At 36.8% G+C, this 11,072-nt stretch overlaps 1 long non-coding RNA gene across 1 annotated transcript; it reads left to right on the forward strand.

Moving 5' to 3' along the window:
• The first annotated feature begins 1,677 nt into the window (after positions 1-1,677).
• LOC109084971 lies at positions 1,678-11,072 on the forward strand. The gene is made up of 4 exons (XR_002016867.2): positions 1,678-1,769; positions 9,065-9,259; positions 10,627-10,734; positions 10,851-11,072. It is a non-coding gene; the product is annotated as an uncharacterized LOC109084971 (long non-coding RNA).

Consider the following 11,072-nt stretch of genomic DNA (forward strand, 5'->3'; position numbering starts at 1 on the left):
GGGCAGCTCAGTTCATATTGAGATGTTTGATTTCTGATTGCATGATTTATTTGTGTATTATTTATGACTATTTTGAATTTATTTTTGTATATTTAAATATAGCTTTTTAAAGTTTAAATGGTTATATTTTACTTTATTTTAGCTTTATTGAAATTGCCAAAATTACCTTTTTCTTTATTTAATAATAGCAACACTAGTCTGACACTCTAAAGGAGACACTGTTGAGATGTTTGTCTCTCTTTATGAGAAACATCTGAGAAGCAGCAGATTTGTGCAAAACTTTTCATTTGAGCTTCTTATAGTCTCATTGCTGTCTAGAAGGAAAAAATAGAGATATTAAGGATATCTCATGGGTATTATCTGTTTTTAACCTGTTACTTTTTACCAACAGAGGACACATTCCAGCAGACTATTCTTCTCATTTCTGTTCTCACATTAATGATTGAAGAAACCCAGCATTACTATAAATCAAACCTGTGCATTTCTCTCTTCTTTTAGACAGAATAGTTGGGTTGTTTTTCAGATAGAAGTCTCATTAGTGCTGCGTACTCTTTGAAGATTCAAGGACAGGAGAAGATAATGAGAAAAGTGCACATTAACTAAGACGATAGACACTCCTCTGTCCTGTGAGCTGTGATAACAAATGATAAAGCTCATGTAGCACTGAAACATCATGGCATTTCACCGAAATATATCACGCACCTGCCGCTGCTAGATGCTGTGGTGTTCTTGTTTGTCTAGTTTCTTCTTTCACAAAAAAATAAAATAAAATATTTTCAGTCTGCCAAGAATTTTGAGAGCTTCTCATATACTCTTGTGAGCTCTTGTTTGTCAAGAGATACTGACAGGATCAACTCATATTTCATAGTATTTTGTGTATCATGGTGGCGAGTTTTGCACATGCAAACACTTTTTTCTTAAGACAGTGTAATGTTTACATCTGGATCTGGTGCACATATTCTATTTAACCATTAATAAAATAACTTCTAAACATAAACATTCACAAATGCCTTAAATACATGATGGTTAACTTCTGCTTACAGCTCCTCTGCATTTGGCCTGATGTGTGTATTGAGATGCAGCCTTTGATTACTATAATGAAAGTGAATGTTGTGCACATGCCAACCATCATCAATGAATCAGTAAAAATCAAGCATGAAAAAAATCTAATAATGGCATAGCCTATAGATTGATATTAATTTGAAGAAATATTGATCTGTATTTGGCTTTATGTCGGTACATTAATTTATTTTAAACTGCATTTTGAATATTGTTTTTTATTGTTTCAAGACTTGGTTAACTTACAGTTTAGACAGTCATGTTTTGCAGCACTTGAGATATTGTGCAACTAAGGTTTAATCTGTATTTTATCACTTTTCTGGATTCCCAAATGTATCCTATAGCTATCTCAACAGCATTTGAATTCTTCATCCACACGCTGCTAATATCAGAATTGTGAGATAAAAATATAAATCCAATAATTTTTCTTCCAAATAAAACATCAAACATAAAACCATATAAAACAAAAAACAAAAAAAAATTCTAAATTAAAAACACTAGAATAAAACTTCCATAGAAATCAGCATACAGAAAGCGTTTTGCAATTAAAAATGCTAGAGGCAGGGCAGTAGAATAAAAAACGCGCCTTTTCACTTTTTAAATTTACCGCCACATTTTCAGAACCTGCTAGCGCAACGGTCAAACACGACCATATATAACGTATTCTTACATATCAAAAACTTTCCAAGCAACATGAAACCTTCCAAGTGGTGAGCATTTGGCATTGCTTCTTTCTGAAATTGTTTTTGTTGAATTTTTGTGCGTCACTTGTTTTAGCTTAGTTTAGACTGTGGGATTTCAGCTGATTTCATGTGCGCTTCATCTGAAATGTTAGTTATTGTCTACGTAAAGCTTTCCAAATCAGCTACTTGTGAGACTACATGATGGTAAAGAAGAAAGTTAGCTGGTTTTGTAGAGCCTAAGGTAGCACGCTTCTCTTCATTAACACTGCACGTCAGTCTCTCGGTCTCTGATCTTTTCCTAAGCCCTGTGACCGATCAATAAATACAAACTCTGTCCCATCTCATCCACACCCACAGACATATAGAACATACATGTAGAGTTCAAAGAGCTCGTCGATATGCACGATAACTTCCCGCTGCGCACATGAAAGCGGCTCGGTCGTGTTGATTTATACGCACCGGGCAAGAACATTAGTCTACGATAATGAGAAATCAGACGCGAGCCAAGTCTCTCTTCTAGACCGGCCGGTATTGATGCATTTCCATGAAGTAATGCAGCGGTATCAGAGAGAGACGTGGCCCGTGAACTCGCTGGCTTTCATTTCTGTGCGTATTCCTTAACAGAATGCATGTTGTAAATACTCGTATTAAATTTAAATGCAGTATTTTTGGAAGCAGAACGCCGTTGATGAGGTAATGCCACAGACCAGTGCACAATCACAACTGTAGTTAATCTTTCAAATTAAACTGAGATGTTTGTTTGAAGTGCTGTTGCTGTTGTCCTCGACAGAAGTTGGATTTTGTTTAGAATATTCCTTTGGTAGAGTTGATATCCTGTTTGTGTGTGTGTGTGTGTGTGTGTGTTTAGCAAATCAGGGTCACATCAGGTTGTTTCAAATATATTTCTATAATATAGGCCTATTTCAAAATTTTCTACTATGTAAACAATCACAGTTGAGGTTATATCAAGTGAGTGTAACCTACTGTATGTATGTGAATAAAGCTGATGTTCTATATATCCAAATTTTTATATATATAGAGCTGTGTGATAATACTTTTTTGACGATATTGATAATCAAGCCGTTGAGGTTTGTTGTATAGTCTATATCGCTTAATGTAAGTATAGGCTACTGTATAAATGTGTATAAAGTTGAATGTACTACATATCCAACTCTATATAGAGAGCTGTAAGAATAAGTTAATATTTTGTGACAGTATAAACAATTACAAATAAAGTTGGATGTACTATATATCCAGTTTCATATAAAGAGCTGTGCCATAATATAATTTACTTTTTGCAACAAATTATCACACAGCCAAGAGTTGGTATATAGTATGTATTGCTTTTTGTGAGTGTACTGTATGCAGTACAATTGGATGTACTATAATACAGCATGCAAATTTAACAGTGTGTTAATTTACATTTTAAGACAATATAAAAAAATCAAGCAGTTGAGATTTGTTAGTCTATATTGCTTTATGTAAGTGAACTGAATGTATGCAGGTAAATTTTGATATATCCAACTTTATATAAAGAGCTGGACATTAATATAGAATATTTCACGATTTTTTGAGTTGTAAACCACCAGTTTCTTTACATTCATTGTACGCTGCATTTACACATGGGTTCGTTGCCTTGCACAAGGGAATCAAGTTGATGGACACGAAACTGCTCTCTTGAATCTATAGCCTTTGTGTTTGTAGAGCGGATCTTGGCCAGAGCCATTAGACCACCACTTCCCCTCCAGAAGCCTCTTATCTCCATACGATTTGTTCCTTGTTTCAGATTCCCGTTTCTGCCCAAAGGCGTCACCTATAGTGAAGACCGAATGTCTGGAGCAGGCCATGGGAGACATATGATTCTCATTGTGAGGATGAAAGGCGTCTATACGTCTGTTTTTCCCTGTCTTTTGTACGTCTGGGGAGCTCCGGATTGGGTGGGCGGAACCGCTTGTGTCGTGATCCCCTCTCATCCATGTGGTGTTGCTTTATGCTCCGTGGGTATGGATTAATTGTAGTGAAATTGAAACTTCATGACATGTCATTTTTATAAACTTGTAAATAATTTATTTCGCCCCGAAGAGCGATCACTGCTTCAGAGGTGGCCAATTGGCTGAGACAAGGTTCATCTTTGACCCAGTTTGACCATGTTGAAACATTTTCCCTTTATATCTCTTGTGCGTGCTTACATTTAACTCTAGCTCCTTGTCAGCACGTCGCTTGGCCCGTTTTAAACTTTAGCTTCATGAAAAAACCATAAAACTTGAGTGTCGCAATGCCTTTTTGTATTGTTTTATGATGGCTGCTTGGGAAGGGTATAAAATAAGCATTTTAGAAATGAATCCCTGTAGACTTCGCTATCTGCCTTGTCATCGCTGCTAGCTGGCTCACTTGCTAACATACGTCTGTCAATGAGCTTATATTTTCTCCTTATCCTGGAAGACTACAGCTGGCCTCTTCTTAACACCCTTTGTATATAAACCCCGCTCTTAGTTGCAGGTGCTTTTTCCACCCTGCGTAGGATAAAGAGTCTGATTCATGCTAGTTTTCGCTTAAATTGTACAGTTTGCCTTTTGCAATCCTGACCTGTGCACACACTGCATCAGAAATGTGATTTGTTAATTAGAGAATATGTATTGGCCCAGTTCTTCAGGTTCTCCCACTGCTTGGTTAATTGGTGTCTTTTGAAAAGTTCATTGTTGATATTGGGACAGAAATGTTTTCCTTTTAAAATTCTTTTTGTGGTGTTTGATGCATTCTGGGGAATCTAGGAGTAGAGATATTCCTGCTACCTGGTATGCAAGGCCAGTGCCTCTTTGATGTCGTATGAAGGTCTTCAGAGCAAATCTCAAAGCTGAAACTGGGCTGGTACTACAAAGGTTTGAGGTTCAATCCCAATCAGAATGGAGTGTTGACTAAATCAGACTACATTGGGAACATTTGGTTTACTGAAAATTACTTTAGGTTAAGAAAGACAACAGAGGAATAACAAGCAACTGGATCCCAGAAGGCTGTAAAATGGAATTTTGTTATTTCTCATGAGATTCAATGGAGGCCTCATTTATTTGTCTATTTTGGTGTGAAATTTGTCTCAGATGCTAAAATTCCTTCAAATACACCTCCATTCAAACATTTGGGATTGGTATGTTTTTGAATTTCTTCATGCTCACAAAGGCTGCATTTATTTGATCAAAAATATAGGAAAAACAGTAATATTCTGAAATGTTATAACAATTTAAAAGAACTGTTTTCTTTGTGAATATATTGCAAAATGTAATTTATTCCTTTTATCAAAGCTGAATTTTCAGCATCTTTATTCCATTCTTCAGTGTCACATGATTCTTTAGAAATCATTCTAATGTGCTAATCTGCTGCTCAAGAAACATTTTTGATTATTATCAATGTTGAAAACAATTGTGCTGCTTCATATTTTTGTGGAATCTGTGATACATTTTATTTTTCAGGATTCTATAATAAATAGAAGTTCAAAAGAACAGCATTTATTTGAAATAGAAACCTTTTGAAACATTAAAAATGTATTTAGTGTCATTTTTAATCACTTTAATGCATCCTTGCTAAATAAAAGTATTGATTTCTGAAAAAAAAAAAAAATGTTACTAACTACAAACTTTTGAATGGTAGATTCGATACAAACAAGTCACTAGATAATTTGATGAGAAATTTTTGAGTTCATATAGAGATCTCTGATTTATATCTTGGCAAATTTGAGCACAGTCTGAGTGATATTAAATAGATATAAGATCACCTAAAGAGATGGGTTTAGAAGCTGAACATCTGTAACTCTGGAACTGTTTGCGATGTCAAATCAAAGATGACACAGATTTCACACGCAGCCCAGGAATTCACAGCAATTAACCCTTCAGCGTCACATGTAAATATGAGCGCTAGAGGCCGTTAGTCTTTCACACACACTGGGATCCGGCTTCTTTGTTCTGTGGGGCCCCTGGCCTGTTGCCATGACGATAGTGCTGGCAGCACCTCACTATAATGGCTGGCGTGTGAGCTGTCCATCACTCCATCCCCCCGTAACACACACACACACACACACACACACACACACACACACACACACACACACACACACACACACACACACACACTGATCCACTTTCACCTGCACAAGCTTTCATTTAACTTTTCTTTTCCCATTCTCTGCATTTAAGCCATTTTCTTTTGTCTCCATTTCTGCCTGGGAAAGTCAACATTATAGAACAGGACAGAACTTAACGGAATGAAACAGAATAGAAAGAATAGAATAGAACAGAATACCCAAGAGGGGGCAGTCAGTCTTGGATAGGACCCCCCCCCCCCCCCCCCCACACACACACACACAAATTATATAGTACATCTGGAATTCTGTGCCATCTAGTGGCACTTTTCAAACTGGAGATGTGGAACAGTCCCTCGAATCTGATTAGATTTATGTGGAAGCCTGAAAAGAAGAAGAAGAAGAAAAAAATCTAATTATAAGATATAAACTCAAAATTGCAAGAAATACATTTGGAATTGTGAGATAAATGTAAAGTCAGAATAAAAAAAAAAAAAAAAAAACTTGTCAGTTACAAATGTAATTCTCCAAATTCTTAAAAAAATAGAGAGAATTGTGAGATGTAAAAACAAAAATCAACAAATAAAAAAGAACAAATAAAAAAGTTTTTTGTTCTTTTTTTGGTGGAAGAGCTTACATTTATTTCTGTTCTTCAGGCTTAGTATTAGAATAAAGTCATCAAAGAAATTTAACAAAATAACACTGTTTGACGAGGATCAACTGGTTTTACAATAGTAATGATGGGATTTTGGTGGAAGCTGTGGTTGCCATGACAATTTGTTCTGTTTTAGTCTGCATTAGGACCCTAAAAAGAAGGTCCTTTTACAGGATGTAATGTCTGGATGAGCATCTCCACTGCTTTTGTAGCAACATTTACATGCATTGTCATTATCCAACCAATATCTAAATCTGAATTAAAAAAAAAAAAAAAAAAAAAACCTTACCATAGGAAAAAAAAATTCCCTTCAATTTAAAGCAGTGGTGCAGTATTTTTTTTGTGCATCAGATGTAATGTGTTAGTGGCTCCCAGCAGTGTGTCTCTGACCCCCCGACTGTGTTCATCTCACAGTTCTGCTGTGTTTAAACAGGGCACACTGGGACAGGGGGACAGAAGGGTCTTCACAGGGACCCCAGGGGGGCATTTTCTCATTTTCACCCCGATAAACAGGATACGCCCTCATTAGAGACAGTGGCTGTTGGAGGAAAAACCTGTCTGACCTCACGTCCCATCAGCACTGTACTGGAACTTGTTGGCTTATCAGATTTTGTGGATATATACTGGCAGCTAAATAGTTTTAAAGTTCTTGATGTGTTTCTTTAGATTAGTATTTCGGTGTCTGGGCTATTTAAAGCACCAGATCATAGATGTTTTTCTAGATACAGTGCCTTGCGAAAGTATTCATACCCCTTCGTTTTTTTCATATTTTGTTATGTTGCAGCCTTATGTTAAACTTCTTTTAATTACCCTTTCCCCGCATCAATTTACCCTCCATACACCATAATGACAAAGCAAAAAACTGATTTGTGACAACCTTGCAAATGTATTTAAAATAAAACACTAAAATAAGTACATTGCATAAGTATTCATACCCTTAACCAGGTACTTAGCAGAAGCACCTTTACAGCCTCAAGTATTTTGGGGTATGATGCGACAAGCTTTGCACATATGCATTTGGCAGTTATCTGCAATTCTTCTGCTCACCTCATCCCCTCTCAAGCTCTGTCAGCTTGGATGGGGGCTGGCAGACATTTTCAGGTTTCTCCAGAAATATCTGATTGGGTTCAGTCCCTGTCCCACTCAAGGACATTCACAGAGTTGTCTATAAGGCACTCTTGCTGTGTGCTTAGGTTCATTGTCCTGTTGGAAGGTGAACCTTCTGCCCAGTATGAGATTCTGAATGCTTTGGACTGGGTTTTCATTAAGGCTATCTCTATATTTTGGTGCATTGAGCTTTTCTTCTACTCTGACGAGTCCCTTAGTCCCTGCCGCTGAAAAACAGCCCCACAGCATGAGGCTGCTACCAGCACACTTTACTTTTGGGATGCTACTCTGCAGGTGATGAGCAGAGCTGGTTTCCTTCAAACATGATGTTTGGAATTGGGGTTCATCAGACCAGAGAATCTTGTTTCTCACAGTCTGAGTGTCTTTTAGGTGCTTTGTTGCAAATTCCAAGTGTGTTGTAATGTGTCTTTACTGAGGATTGAGTTTGGCCACACCACTATAAAGCCCAGATCGGTGGAGTGTTGCAGTGATATTTGTCCTTCTGTAACTTTCTTACATCTGCATATATGATCATGGAGCTCAACTAGAGTGACCATCAGCTTCTTGGTCACCAGACTAACCAAGCCCCTTCTCCATCAAATACTCAGTTTGGCCAGGAGGCCAGCTCTAGGAAGTGTCCTAGTTGTTCCAAGGGTCTTTAATTATGGATAATGGAGGCTACATGCTTCTGTGAACCTTCAATGAAGCAGAATTCTTTTTCTAAACTCTTCCGCAGATCTGTGCCTTGAGGCAAGCCTATTTCTAAACTCTACCGGCAGTTATTTTGACCTCAGGGCTTGGTTTTTGCTCTGATATGCATTTTCAGCTGTTAGACCTTTTCTGAGAAGTGTGTGCCTTTCCAAATCCTACTCATTCAATTGAATTTGCCACAGTTTAACTCCACTCGAAGTGTAACATCTACAAGTGATATGAATGCTCCTGAGCTAAATTTCAAGTGTCCCAGAAAAGGGTATGAATACTTATGCAATGGAATCATTTCAGTTTTTTATTTCTAATAAATTTGCAAAGTTGTTACAAACCTGTTTTTTGCTTTGTCATTATGGTGTATGGAGTGTAGGTTAATGTGTAAAAAAAATAATAATTTAAAGCAGTTTAACTTTTCCAAGGCACTTTATCTATCGCCCATGTGTCACCTCATAATCAAAAGACAGAGATAAGAACTTATTTTATTTATGACAATAAAGTAAAATGATTACAATATAGCCATGATAATTGACATGAAAATAATGAGAATTGTAAACAAAATTATGAGTAAAACTTGCGGGTACATTATGCTAATGTGAATTTGATAGATAGATAGATAGATAGATAGATAGATAGATAGATAGATAGATAGATAGATAGATAGATTTTCTTAAGGATGATAAATCAGTTTTGTCCTGCAGTGTGATGCAGTTAGTTGTAGATATGCAGTGTCAGATAAACTCTTCATCACTGAACGAAGCTTTCGCGTGTCTGTTATATCAACAGGAGCAGCTACTGAACGACACCAGAGATAGGAGTCAAAGCACGCGGCAGAAAAGACGCGACCCTTCCAATTATCGCAGAGGTGCGAGGCGGCGTGGGGCCGTTTCTCAGACCCTCTCACAGCCCGGATAACTGAGGTGTGAGCCGAGACTTTACAGGGTGCAAAACACACCTTAAAACAGATGCAGGAGTGAGATGGTAAATGTTAGTTCACACACACACACACACACACACACACACACACACACACACACACACACACACACACACACACACACACACACACGGGGGAGCGGGGAGGGTTTTTACACCCCTGTAGGGGGTAATAAAGCGAGTTAAAGCATCACACTTCTGTAAACTTAATCTACACGGCTTTAATTACTATTTGGCGCCTCTCTTCTCTCTCTGGTTTTCTCTGCATCTCTCCGTCAGCAGCCGCTTCTCTGCTTGAGCTCTTGCTGACAGTCATGAAAACGAGATTTGCTCGGTTGGGGTTCCTGTTTGACTGATCTGCATGGAGCAAATTAACAACAAGCAACACACACACTTCCCCCATCTCTGTTTGTATTACCTTTTCTTCTTTCTTCTGAAGTACTAGAGTCAAAAGACCTTCCTGATAATCAACAGTCTGTACGGTTGCGTCTGTCTCTTAAAGGGATAGTCACTCAATAACAACAAAAAACTCTTTATTAACTCTTTATTATCATGTCATTTCAAACCCAAATAACATTCTTTCTTTAAGTGAAGAACAAAAGAAAATTATTATTGTGTATGCATTGAAAGTGCATGGAGACTACAGCTCATGCACTATATTCCATGTCATAAAATAGTTTTATGTAAGGAATATCCTGATGCTTAAATCATTATTGAGTGAAAATCTTGCTTTCAGATTGTTTAAATCTGGTGTGGTCATGATGCAGGGCCAACACACTTTGTGTGTTGCGTGTCTTTTTTTAAATTGATGTCAAACCATATTTTATTATTGAGCAAATATTTGAATTGAATGATTAATTGAATTTTTGTTTATTCCTTAAATAAAGCTATGTTATATGACTTGCAAAGTCATATAATCATTTTAGTATTATTTATATACTACTTTTAATTACCTTTTATTTTTATTTTATTTTAAATTTTCATTATAATGTTTTAGTAGTTTTGTTATGTGCTTTTGTCATTTGTATGGCTTATACATTATTTTGGTATTATTAATTACAGTTATAATTTTTAATTAGATTTTATTTTTAGTTAGTTTAGTTTTTATTATTTGTTTTTTGCGCTTTTGTAATGTTTGTTATTGTTATTTTTTTTAAATATTACTATTTAGGTTTAATTAAGGTTTTATGACAATTTATTTCCATTTAATATTTTTAGTGCTTTAGCTTAAACTCTTTTTTTGAGTTTATGTTTTTCATCTAGTAATTATATTTTATTGTAGTTCAGCTATATTTAAGTTACAAAATTTGTTATTTTTATTTATTTATTTAATTATTTATTTGGTTTTAGTTAACAGTAATAACCCTGGTTTTAATGATACTTTTATGTTGCTTTTTTTGTCCTTTTTGTAGCTTGACGGCCCTGGTACCCATGGAAAACAGCTCAGACATTTTGTTAAACATCGCCTTCTGTGTTTTTACAAAAGAAAGTAAGGCATGCAGATTTGAGACGACATGAGGGTGAGTAAATGATCAGCAGACGGGACAAACGCTGTCATTTCTCTCTCTCTCTCTCTTTGAGGCTCGTTAGTTCTTCAGAATGAATGTAAACATCAAGATGCTCTGCTATTGTGCAGCACATCATCCTGCAGATATGACACATACAGGCAGACGGCAGCGCAGACAGACAGGCCACAGAAGCCCACGGCCTGCGGAGAGACACTGAGGTCTACCTGCTGCTGCTCGGGAGGGGAGACCGAGAGAAAGAGAGAGACAGACAGAACTGGAGCCAGTGTAATGAGCTGTGAAATTCAGCTGTACACACTCTATAGCAGCACTGCATTCAGTGACGCCACAAA

This window comes from Cyprinus carpio, chromosome B3 (genome assembly GCF_018340385.1).
Source record: "Cyprinus carpio isolate SPL01 chromosome B3, ASM1834038v1, whole genome shotgun sequence".
NCBI classification, from domain to species: Eukaryota; Metazoa; Chordata; class Actinopteri; order Cypriniformes; family Cyprinidae; genus Cyprinus; species Cyprinus carpio.